A 13,399-nucleotide genomic window follows, 5' to 3' on the forward strand; every position below is an offset into this window, starting at 1 on the left:
TAAAGAGCTTCATCCCTATGGCCAAACAGGAAACATCCCCTGCTGACCTGCTTAGGACACATGAGAAAAAAATCCTCCTTTTTGGAAAACCTGGAATTGGAAAAACAACAGTCGCCCATCAAATGTTGAACCTCTGGGCAGAGAAAGATCACAGAGAACTAGATTACATGTTTTGTTTTGACGTGAGAGACATTTCACACAGAAAACCCATGAGCCTGGAGGACCTTCTCTTTAACATGTACAGTGAGCCCAAAAAAGTAAAGAAGAAGTGTTACAGGATATTAAGGAGAACTCTGAAAACGTTGTCATCATATTTGATGGAATCACAGACCTCTCCTCTCTGTCGGTAGTAAAGGAACTAATGGAGAACCTCCTCCCTGATGCAAAGATTGTGACCACATGCAGACCAGATCAATCTGAAGACTTCCTGACAGACTGGCCCGCAGACTGGTTCAGAGTGGAGGTGAAAGGGTTCAGTGATGCATCCATCAGGGCTTACTTAACAGAGATGCTGAGTGCTGATCCTGACTCCTTGAGCAGTGTGTTAAACAACCTAGAGTTGTTCAGTCTGTGCCATGTCCCAATGTATGCACTGATGGTGGTTACCTGCATTTATTTCCCTACCTCAAAGGCTTCTAAACAGACATGCACTATAACTGAAATGTACAGCAACATCCTCCGTCACTGCATCCAAAAACACAGTGGCAAACGACTTAAGGATACCGACAATTATCTCAAAGAAAACAGAGAGAAAATATTGTCTTTGGCAGAAATTGCTTTTGATGCAACAAATGAAAAAAACATGAACTTGACAACACTGAGTTGTGAAGAAAGCGGTGTCCATTTTTGCGTTCTTGGGAGCACTTATGGTTAAGGTTGCACCCACAGCGTCAGACACTTACTGTGCATTTCTCCACTACACAATGCAGGAGTTCTTTGGTGCCCTTTGGCTCTTACAGAATCCAGATCAAATCAGAGAGGTTCTAGAGAAGTGCCAGACTGAAGAATGGAAACACACAAAACACTTGATTCCCTTCCTGTGTGGGCTTCTGAATGAGAGGAATATTAGATTGGTAAACGGTCTAGTTCCAGATCAACAGATCAAGGAGACGTCAGATTGGTTCTTCAAGGAAGTGGTGAACACATTTCTTCCATCTCAAACAAACCAAGATCATGCAGAAGGTGGTGTTCCTGAGTTTGAGATAGATATTCTGTTTTTGTGTCAGTGCTTGTATGAACATCAGTCTACTGAGGCCTGTCTCCTTCTCCTGGACAAACTGGACTATCATCTAGACCTGAGTGGAGAACATCTTGATCCTCACCAGTGCTGTGCAGTGTCTTATGTGACCAGTCAGTCTGCAGAGAGAAAGGTTGGCTTGGACCTGAACGGCTGCATTGTGTCAGACCAAGGAGTAAGGCTGATACTGGGCTCTCTGAAGAATGTCAGACATCTTGGGTAATATTTGTGTTATCTAATTCACACGTTTATTGACGCTTAACCAGTCAAAGAAAGAGAAATTGTGATGAAGCAACTGATCTTTATAAAAATATCTATTGTATTCTCTTACATTCAGATACTGAGTTATAAACACTTCTGTGTCATGCTACTTTGAAATAATCTGTATAATTTAATTTATAATCTAATCTCTTTTAAAGGCCCTCCTCTGGTGATTCATCTGACCACTCAATGCTGTGTCAACTCTGGACAACTTTTCTGAGCAGTGAGGCAGAGATGGACTTCACCAGCTTACTTGGTCTCTGTGGAAATGAGTTGCACCTTCCAGTCCAGGGTGAAAGACGAGTGTTTGAGAGAGCAGAAGAAGTGATGAAGCAGAGTCTAGAGAGGGTTCATCTCTGTCTACACTGGGGTCAGAGAACTCTTCTCGGTGAAGCTCTCAACAAAACCATTTTAGACTGTTTATCACATATCAACAAACTCAGGTGAGTGTTTCCACAGCCAATATATATTTACACAACGTCTTTGTGACTATTCATTTATTTAAGTCAGTTGAGAACATATTGTTCTTATTTCCAATGACAACCTATCAAAAGGCTAAGACAGACAAACAAGACATTGCAACAACACAACATTATAGACATGATGACAACAGTATTCAATCTATAAAAGAGGCAGCAGTCACATTCTCCCTGCTTCTATCTGAACATAGACATTCTTATGTTTTATGGGTCACAGGTTTACCCCACTAGAACATCAGAGAGGATCCCCTGAAAGACTGGAGACAGAAGAGAAAGCAGTCCTACTAGATTTGTGTCTACAAGCAGCACTAGATCACAGAGAAACTTTCCAGAGAGCTGTGAACACACTGCTGTCACTGTTCTCGGTGTATCAAACTGAGAGTGATTTCCTGCTGGATCTGTACTCACATGTGAAGGACTATGAGACTCAAACAGGCAGGAGTGTCCTTCCAGCATTACAGCCAGTTTACCAGTCAGCTCCTGCAGTCTGGTCCATAGACCTCTCAAAGAGAAAGGCCTCCCCTCCTCCTAGAAGTGCTGAAACTCCAACCAGAGAAGAAACCAGTAGAGCTGAAGGACTGGTCAGATGAAGAGAGTGAAGTGAGGAGTTTCCTTCAGTGTCTGCCCTACATCTCACAGCTGAGGTGAGGGAGTTTATCCAATAAGAGTCCATGTGTCATTGAACTGGTGGAGATAGTATTTCTGTTTTTACATCGTCTTTATCTGTTTAATACATGAACATATGAAGATGCTGTAGAAACTCTTAATTCAGTAGGAATTGAAATTGAACAAAATTCCAATTCATAGTTGTATTGTTATAGAAAGATGGAGTCATAAAGTGCTATTGGTTTTCAGTGCCCCAACCCTGTTACTCATATCAGTCCTCATCATTCACCTGTATATCATCTGTGTTTTAAACTGTTTGTTCAGATTTCCTCTACTGAAGGATAATATAGAGAGGACAAAGAGAGAGAAGATATTCCTACTGAATCTGTGTCTTCAAGCAGCTCTCCATGAGAGAGGAACCATACAAACAACTGTAGAGAAAGTGTTGTCACTGTCTGAAGTATATCACAGTCAGAAATGTGATTTCCTGTTGGATCTGTACTCTCATGTGAAGGACTATGAGACTCAAAAAGGCAGGAGTGTCCTTCCAGCATTACAGCCAGTTTACCAGTCAGCTCCTGCAGTCTGGTCCATCGACCTCTCAAAGAGAAAGGCCTCCCTCCTCCTAGAAGTGCTGAAACTCCAACCAGAGAAGAAACCAGTAGAACTGAAGGGCTGGTCAGATGAAGAGAGTGAAGTGAGGAGTTTCCTTCAGTGTCTGCCCTACATCTCACAGCTGAGGTGAGTTGGATCCGTACAGTTCAGAGATTGTAGTTGTCTGTCCCTGTATTTCCCTTTAGAGAGGATGCGTTTAGCTTTCTGCATTAACTTAATAAACTAAACAGACACATACCGTTTGGAAAATATGCAATCTTTGTAGTCAGGATTTTATGGAACAATTTAAGTGGATGTGTCACGCCCTGGCTCTGGGGACTCTTATATGTTGAGCCAGGGTGTGTAGGTTTCATTGTTTAGTTTTCTAGGTTTGTGTTCTAGTTCTTGTATATCTATGTTGGCCAGGGTGGTTCCCAATCAGAGGCAGCTGTAGCTTGTTGTCTCTGATTGGGGACAATACTTAGGCAGCCTGTTTGGCACGGTTATTTTGTGGGATCTGGTTCCGTAAGGTTTGTTTTGGTGTATAACCTAGGACTTCACGTATCGTTTGTTGTTTTGTTTTGATCGTGTATTCAGTACAATAAAAGATGTACGGTTATCACGCTGCGCCTTGGTCCGCTTCAGTCAACGAACGTGACAGAAGATCCCACCTCGACTGGATCAAGCAGCGTGACGAGGAGAGAGGATGGACTTGGGAGGAGATGAGTGAGAGTCTGGCAAGAGGGATGGAGGCCATGATCACGGGGGAGAGACAAGCCCCAAAAATGTTTAGGGGGGGGCTCACGCCGTGGACGACGAGGCAGCAGGAGGCCGCGATAGAGCGATTCAGCCGGTTAGCAGAGGAGGCCGCTAGGTTACGGGGGCCACTGGTCAGGAGGGAGAAGGAGAGTATGGAGGCACGGCGAGAGTAACTGGTTAGGCAGCAGAGGGAGTGGAGGTTTATGAGGAAACCCAGTCCCGCTCCTCTCACGCAAGCAAGTGGTGTGTGTCACCAGTCCGGTCCGGCCCGTTCCTGATTCCCGCACAAGGCCAGTGGTGTGTGTTCCCAGTACGGTCAGGCCGTTCCTGCTCCCCCGCACTAAGCCTGTGGTGCGCGTCGCCAGCCCGGTCCGGCCCGTTTCCTGCTCCCCGCACCAAGCCAGTGGTGCGCGTCGCCAACCGGTCCAGCCCGTTCCTGCTCCCGCACCAAGCCAGTGGTGCGGCCGCCAGCCCGGTCCGGCCTGTTCCTGCTCCCGCACCAAGCCCGGTCCGGCCTGTTCCTGTCTCCGCACCAAGCCAATGGTGCGCGTCGTCACCGGTCCGGCCCGTTCCTGCTCCTCGGACCAAGCCAGTGGTGCGCGTCGCCAGCCGGTCGGTCTGTTTCCTGCTCCCCGCACCAAGCCAGTGGTGCGCGTCGTCACCGGTCGGCCCGTTCCTGCTCCCGCGCAAGCCGGTGGTGCGTGTACGTCAGTCCGCACGGTCCGTGCCTGTTCCACTGGTGCCTGGTCGGCACTGGTCAGCTGCTCCACGCCGGAGCCAGAGCAATCCGCTCCACCGGTGTTCAGTCCAGCTCCGGCCAGCAGGGCCAGACCAGACCAGGGGCGCAACGGGGGTAGAGAAAGTGTGGTGGTCATGCCCGGGCCGGATCCGCCTCCGAGGCGGAATGCACACCCCTGCCCTACCCTCTTGTGTTTGGTTGGCGCGGTCGCAGTACGGCGCCTTTGGGGGTTACTGTCACGCCCTGGCTCTGGGGACTCTTATATGTTGAGCCAGGGTGTGTAGGTTTCATTGTTTAGTTTTCTAGGTTTGTGTTCTAGTTCTTGTATATCTATGTGGGCCAGGGTGGTTCCCAATCAGAGGCAGCTGTAGCTTGTTGTCTCTGATTGGGGACCATACTTAGGCAGCCTGTTTGGCACGGTTATTTTGTGGGATCTTGTTCCGTAAGGTTTGTTTTGGTGTATAACCTAGGACTTCACGTATCGTTTGTTGTTTTGTTTTGATCGTGTATTCAGTACAATAAAAGATGTACGGTTATCACGCTGCGCCTTGGTCCGCTTCAGTCAACGAACGTGACAGGATGATGAGTTTAGAAAGATAGTCATTGTATTTTACCCACCATAATGTGACCATCAGAAATTCAAATATCTCTCACATATTCATCTATTTGTTGTTTAACTGTTCTTGCAGTTTTCCTCCACCACAGGATCAGAGAAGATCCCCTGAAGAGAGGACAAAGAGAGAGAAGATATTCCTACTGAATCTGTGTCTTCAAGCAGCTCTCCATGAGAGAGGAACCATTCAAACAACTGTAGAGAAACTGTTGTCAATGTCTGAAGTATATCACAGTCAGAAATGTGATTTCCTGCTGGATCTGTACTCTCATGTGAAGGACTATGAGACTCAAACAGGCAGGAGTGTCCTTCCAGCATTACAGCCAGTTTACCAGTCAGCTCCTGCAGTCTGGTCCATAGACCTCTCAGAGAGAAAGGCCTCCCTCCTCCTAGAAGTGCTGAAACTCCAACCAGAGAAGAAACCAGTAGAGCTGAAGGACTGGTCAGATGAGAGAGTGAAGTGAGAGTTTCCTTCAGTGTCTGCCCTACATCTCACAGCTGAGGTGAGTTGGATCTGTACAGTTCAGAGATTGTAGTTGTCTGTCCCTGTATTTCCCTTTAGAGAGGATGTGTTTAGCTTTCTGCAGTAACCCTAATAAACTAAACAGACACATACCGTTTGGAAAATATGCAATCTTTGTAGTCAGGATTTGAAGGAACAATTTAAGTGGATGATGAGTTTAGAAAGATAGTCATTGTATTTTACCCACCATAATGTGACCATCAGAAATTCAAATATCTCTCACATATTCATCTATTTGTTGTTTAACTGTTCTTGCAGTTTTCCTCCACCACAGGATCAGAGAAGTTCCCCTGAAGAGAGGACAAAGAGAGAGAAGATATTCCTACTGAATCTGTGTCTTCAAGCAGCTCTCCATGAGAGAGGAACCATACAAACAACTGTAGAGAAAGTGTTTTCACTGTCTGAAGTATATCACTATCAGAATTGTGATTTCCTGCTGGATCTGTACTCACATGTGAAGGACTATGAGACTCAAACAGGCAGGAGTGTCCTTCCAGCATTACAGCCAGTTTACCAGTCAGCTCCTGCAGTCTGGTTCATAGACCTCTCAGAGAGAAAGGCCTCCCTCCTCCTAGAAGTGCTGAAACTCCAACCAGAGAAGAAACCAGTAAAGCTGGACGGCTGGTCAGATGAAGAGAGTGAAGTAAGGAGTTTCCTTCAGTGTCTGCCCTACATCTCACAGCTGAGGGTGAGTGTGAACATGTGTGGTGGTTAGTGATTATGTGATGCTAGTGATTATTATCTTGTAGAAACATTGTAATATAAAACTTCAATTGTTGGTGAATCTGGTAACATTTATCCCCTGATTTCCTGACATAACAAATGTTGCATTACTAAATGTCACACATACATCATGTGAATGTCTCTAAAAGTAAATACTTTTACATATTACCAAAGCACATTATGTAAATGTATAACTACTTCATATATCTTTAGCTATGACTGGTTTCATGTGTTCATCCATGTCTGAATCAGCTGTTACTGTCCTTGTTGCAGTTTCCGTCCATGGAGGTCTGAACACTCAAAGCGGATCAAGTTCCTGGTGGATCTCCTGTCTCAAGCAGCAGAGTGGGAGGAGCAGACAGGAGAGAAGACACTGAAGCTGGTATCATCAATGTGGACTTACAGCACCTTTCCTTTTCTCAGTGGAGACAATTCTGAACAGAGTGATTTCCTGTTGGATCTGTACTCTCATGTGAAGGACTATGAGACTCAAACAGGCAGGAGTGTCCTTCCAGCATTACAGCCAGTTTACCAGTCAGCTCCTGCAGTCTGGTCCATAGACCTCTCAAAGACAAAGGCCTCCCTCCTCCTAGAAGTGCTGAAAATCCAACCAGAGAAGAAACCAGTAGAGCTGAAGGACTGGTCAGATGAAGAGAGTGAAGTGAGGAGTTTTCTTCAGTGTCTGCCTTACATCTCACAGCTGAGGTGAGGGAGTTTATCCAACAAGAGTCCATGTGTCATTGAACTGGTGGAGATAGTATTTCTGTTTTTACATCGTCTTTAACTGTTTAATACATGAACATATGAAGATGCTGTAGAAACTGTAATTCAGTAGGAATTGAAATTGAACAAAATTCCAATTCATAGTTGTATTGTTACAGAAAGATGGAGTCATAAAGTGCTATTGGTTTTCAGTTCCCCAACCCTGTTACTCATATCAGTCCTCATCACTCACCTGTATATCATCTGTGTTTTAAACTGTTTGTTCAGATTTCCTCTCCTGAAGGATAATATAGAGAGGACAAGGAGAGAGAAGATATTCCTACTGAATCTGTGTCTTCAAGCAGCTTTCCATGAGAGAGGAACCATACAAACAACTGTAGAGAAACTGTTTTCACTGTCTAAAGTATATCACAATCAGAAATGTGATTTCCTGCTGGATCTGTACTCACATTTGAAGGACTATGAGACTCAAACAGGCAGGGAGTGTCCTTCCAGCATTACAGCCAGTTTACCAGTCAGCTCCTGCAGTCTGGTCCATAGACCTCTCAGAGAGAAAGGCCTCCCTCCTCCTAGAAGTGCTGAAACTCCAACCAGAGAAGAAACCAGTAGAGCTGAAGGACTGGTCAGATGAAGAGAGTGAAGTGAGGAGTTTCCTTCAGTGTCTGCCCTACATCTCACAGCTGAGGTGAGTCTGAACATGTGTGGTGGTTAGTGATTATGTGATGCTAGTGATTATTAGCTTGTAGAAACATTGTAATATAAAACTTCAAGTGTTGGTGAATCTGGTAACATTTATCCCCTGATTTCCTGACATAACAAATGTTGCATTACTAAATGTCACACATACATCATGTGAATGTCTCTAAAATTAAATACTTTTACATATAAACAAAGCACATTATGTAAATGTATAACTACTTCATATATCTTTAGCTATGACTGGTTTCATGTGTTCATCCATGTCTGAATCAGCTGTTACTGTCCTAGTTGCAGTTTCTATCCATTGAAGTCTGATCCCTCAAAGTGGATCAAGTTCCTGGTGGATCTCCTGTCTCAAGCAGCAGAGTGGGAGGAGCAGACAGGAGAGAAGACACTGAAGCTGGTATCATCAATGTGGACTTACAGCACTTTCCCCTTCTGTGATGATGATGATTATGAGAATATGTATTACCAAGGTGATTTCCTGCTGGATCTGTACTCACATGTGAAGGACTATGAGACTCAAACAGGCAGGAGTGTCCTTCCAGCATTACAGCCAGTTTACCAGTCAGCTCCTGCAGTCTGGTTCATAGACCTCTCAAAGAGAAAGGCCTCCCTCCTCCTAGAAGTGCTGAAACTCCAACCAGAGAAGAAACCAGTAAAGCTGAAGGGCTGGTCAGATGAAGAGAGTGAAGTGAGGAGTTTCCTTCAGTGTCTGCCCTACATCTCACAGCTGAGGTGAGTGTTTTTTTTCCAGAGATGTGTCATATTGTACCAGCTATTTATCTTGTTAATAAAACATCTGTTCATCCAAATCACTCCATTAGTCTTTATTTGCCATTCTGCCATGTAAACATTATTATTTGTCTGTGGGTGATTCCTCTGCATGACTTAACCAGAGAATCTAGGATAACATGTAGTAACAATGTTTCTCTGTCTTCTCATTCAGGTTTTTGTTGTTTTTTTATGACAAGGCCTGGCCATTTCTGTCTAAACTCAGTGTTGCTGCAGCTGAGTATGATACAGAGACAGGAGAAAATATCTTAAAGACATTATCCTCCATGTGCAGATGCACACATGATTATGATGATGATGATGATGGTGATGATCCATTTAGAGTGAGTGATTTCCTGCTGGATCTGTACTCACATGTGAAGGACTATGAGACTCAAACAGGCAGGAGTGTCCTTCCAGCATTACAGCCAGTTTACCAGTCAGCTCCTGCAGTCTGGTCCATATACCTCTCAGAGAGAAGGGCCTCCCTCCTCCTAGAAGTGCTGAAACTCCAACCAGAGAAGAAACCAGTAGAGCTGGAGGACTGGTCAGATGAAGAGAGTGAAGTGAGGAGTTTCCTTCAGTGTCTGCCCTACATCTCACAGCTGAGGTGAGTCTGAACATGTGTGGTGGTTATTGATTATGTGATGCTAGTGGTTATTGTCTTGTAGAAACATTGTAATATGAAACTTAAAGTGTTGGTGAATCTGGTAACATTTATCCCCTGATTTCCTGACATAACAAATGTTGCATTACTAAATGTCACACATACATCATGTGAATGTCTCTAAAATTAAATACTTTTAAATATAACCAAAGAACATTATGTAAATGTATAACTACTTCATATATCTTTAGCTATGACTGGTTTCATGTGTTCATCCATGTCTGAATCAGCTGTTACTGTCCTTGTTGCAGTTTCCATCCATTGTGGCCTGAACACTCAATGCGGATCAAGTTCCTGGTGGATCTCCTGTCTCAAGCAGCAGAGTGGGAGGAGCAGACAGGAGAGAAGACACTGAAGCTGGTATCATCAATGTGTACTTACAGCACCTTTCCTTTTCTCAGTGGAGACAATTCTCAACAGAGTGATTTCCTGCTGGATCTGTACTCACATGTGAAGGACTATGAGACTCAAACAGGCAGGAGTGTCCTTCCAGCATTACAGCCAGTTTACCAGTCAGCTCCTGCAGTCTGGTTCATAGACCTCTCAAAGAGAAAGGCCTCCCTCCTCCTAGAAGTGCTGAAACTCCAACCAGAGAAGAAACCAGTAAAGCTGAAGGGCTGGTCAGATGAAGAGAGTGAAGTGAGGAGTTTCCTTCAGTGTCTGCCCTACATCTCACAGCTGAGGTGAGTTGGATCTGTACAGTTCAGAGATTGTAGTTGTCTGTCCCTGTATTTCCCTTTAGAGAGGATGCGTTTAGCTTTCTGCATTAACTTAATAAACTAAACAGACACATACCGTTTGGAAAATATGCAATCTTTGTGGTCAGGATTTGAAGGAACAATTTAAGTGGATGATGAGTTTAGAAAGATAGTCATTGTATTTTACCCACCATAATGTGACCATCAGAAATGCATATCATAACTTTGTGTTGGTGAATCTGGTAACATTTATACTCAGATTTCTTGACATAACAAATGTTGCATTACTAAATGTCACACAGATATTGTGAATTTTTCTTAAATTTTGTGATGCTAGAAATTTGTCTTTTAGAAATCTTGTGAATTTTATCTTTGAGACGTTTTGTAACATGAAACCTGAAAGTTTATACTCAGAATACCTAATCTAATCAAGGTATATTAGTGTTTTATATTTCATTAATCTTTAACAAATGTTGTTGTTGTTCTTCCACTTTGACATTACAGAGTATTTTGAGTAATTTCTTGACAAAAACATTCTAATTGATTCCATTTTAATTCCAGGTTGTAACACAATAAAAAGTATGTAAGGGGATTGAATACTAATGCAAGGCACTGTATGTACAAACATTGCTGTAACTTTAACCTCATAGTCATTGTATCATGTCAAAGTGCTGGAGTACAGAGCCAAAACAACCAAAAATGTGTCACTGTCCCAATACTTTTGGACTGTCTCCTAAATGTCTGATTTCATGTCCCCCATGTTTTGCTGTTTCAGCTGTGATGATGACAGGTTCTTCCAGAGGGTGTGTGAATCCGTCCCTGTGAGGTCTAGAGAGAGGAGGACCAGCAGTTGGCCTCTCTCCTCCAGGCCTTGGGCTCCACCCTGTCACTGGGAGGAGAGTTACCCAGGAAAACCTGCAGGTCTGTGGGGAGAGTCCTGGGTCTCTGTTCCTCCAGAGTGGACCTCACTCTTACCCCCAGCAAGATCTCTCTCCAAGGAGCCTTACTTATTGTGAGACATGAGTCAAAGCTACACAAGCTCAGGTATGTTCAGTAAAACAGCTTTTACAGGTGTTGGGTTCTAACTTGAAACAATCCTTATTCATATTACCATATTAGAACTGGGTGAATGCAAATCTACTGGGGGAGAAAGGGGAAAGTTGACATTCTGTCAGAACATGTCATTGTTAAATCTCATGTATCCTATGGAGAGGAGAAGGGTAATCTCATGTATCCTATGGAGAGGAGAAGTGTAATCTCATGTATCCTATGGAGAGGAGAAGGGTAATCTAATGTATCCTATGGAGAGGAGAAGGGTAATCTCATGTATCCTATGGAGAGGAGAAGGGTAATCTCATGTATCCTATGGAGAGGAGAAGGGTAATCTCATGAATCCTATGGAGAGGAGAAGGGTAATCTCATGTATCCTATGGAGAGGAGAAGGGTAATCTCATGTATCCTATGGAGAGGAGAAGGGTAATCTCATGTATCCTATGGAGAGGAGAAGGGTAATATCATGTATCCTATGGAGAGGAGAAGGGTAATCTCATGTATCCTATGGAGAGGAGAAGGGTAACCGTCTGGTTTCAGTGTAGGACAGCCGTGAGTTAGGGAGGAGGGAGGAGGGAGGAGTTCGGGCCGAGGTCAGGTCAGATGAAGTGAGGAGGAACAGTCCCCACTTCAGTTCCTGCCTAGCAACAGAGATGTATTGGCTGTCCAGAGGTGCAAGGTTAGAGACTCCGCCTAAATATATGTGCTTGTGTAAACATGTCTTGGTCCTTTCAGCTGTTTGACCCAGTGAGTGAATAAACCTGGTTTAAGCATGGACTAGTTGTCCGTTAGGTTCTGACAAACAGAGTGAAGAACTTACACTGGTCTATTGAATAGTTTATTTTCCTATTGAGCATTTAATCTGACATGGTTTCTCTGTTTAAAGTGACTTGAGTTTTGTCTTTTCATTCCAGGCTGAATGTGGGCATGGCAGTGAAACTGTCCAGACTGGTTAGGAGGACAGGGAGAGGTGCTACTCCACTGACTGTCCCAGAGCTCTCCCTGGTCCTAAAGAGCAACCAGCCACCAGAGAGAGTGTTATCCAGGGCTCTGAGTAGTGTGGCATCCCTGCTGAGACTCTGGAGGGTTCAGTGTCTGGACCTGACTGACTTCTGGATCCAGGGTCACTCTCTCATCACACTGCTGTGTCACCAGGGACCTCTCTCTCTCAGGTCAGTCCGAAGCTGATGTTTTTTAGAAGTAGAAATAGGAACTTCATTCATGTGTTTTTCTTCATATTTCTGACTGCCTTTATGTTCCAACCTCCTAGACTGAACTCAGACACTCTGCAGCAGCTGACTGTAGTTGTGTATGAAGCTCAGGACAAGGACTTGACTCAGTGGTTCCTGGAGAAGGTTGGTGGAGACCTGACCTCCTGCAGGCTGGACCTGGAAGTGCTTCTCTCTCTGCTGCAGCATTCAACCCACAACATCACTGTGGACCTCAGGAAGAACAGGCTCCTAGAGAAGAACATCTCAGATCTTCTCCCCTTTCTGGGAAGGGTTATATTCAAGAGGTGGGAGAACTTCTTTCTCTATTCAGACTTTCTAGAAAGAAGAACATAACTATTTATATCCAGTGACATGTTGTTCTGAGTGATCCTCTGTAATATCATTAGGGTTTTATTCAAGAGGTGAGAGATCTTTATTCAATATTTATAGACATTAATTATTAATGTCCTATCCAGCCAGTTGTTGCTATGTGATTTATCCTTTATAAAACCTTGACATAACAACAACAATCCATTCTCCATGTTTGTTCAGGTCCAGTTCCAGCTTTGTAAAGTCCACCATCAGACAGATCTATGACAGCAGAGCCAGTGACTGTGTGTCCAGTTTGTTGAGGTCTTCCAGACCATTGGATCAACCTGAACAGCAGAGAGCTGGACAGAGTGGACTGTACTGCTCTGGGTTTTACCCTGCAGCACTGCCACCAAGTCAAAGTCAACCTGCTGTGGACCTCCATACCACCGGGGGAGATAGAGAGCATCCTGCCTCTTCTGGACAGAGTCTCCCAACTCAGGTTTAGTTGGCTCTCTTTAACCCTGCTAAAATTGATATGAGGCTTTCCATTTTCTGACTGATTTAACCACTAACCCTAACCTTAGTCTAATGCACTTAACCTTAACCTCACCTAGGGGTGGAATTGAAGGGGAACGCCTGGGAGTTGACATGACAAACAGAGTTGTAGTGTGTTTATCAGTGTTTTATTGTGTGATGGTGTTTAAATAAGTCTCTGTCTGTCTCTCTCGGTC

Source organism: Coregonus clupeaformis, unplaced genomic scaffold (genome assembly GCF_020615455.1).
Source record: "Coregonus clupeaformis isolate EN_2021a unplaced genomic scaffold, ASM2061545v1 scaf0916, whole genome shotgun sequence".
Classification (NCBI taxonomy): domain Eukaryota; kingdom Metazoa; phylum Chordata; class Actinopteri; order Salmoniformes; family Salmonidae; genus Coregonus; species Coregonus clupeaformis.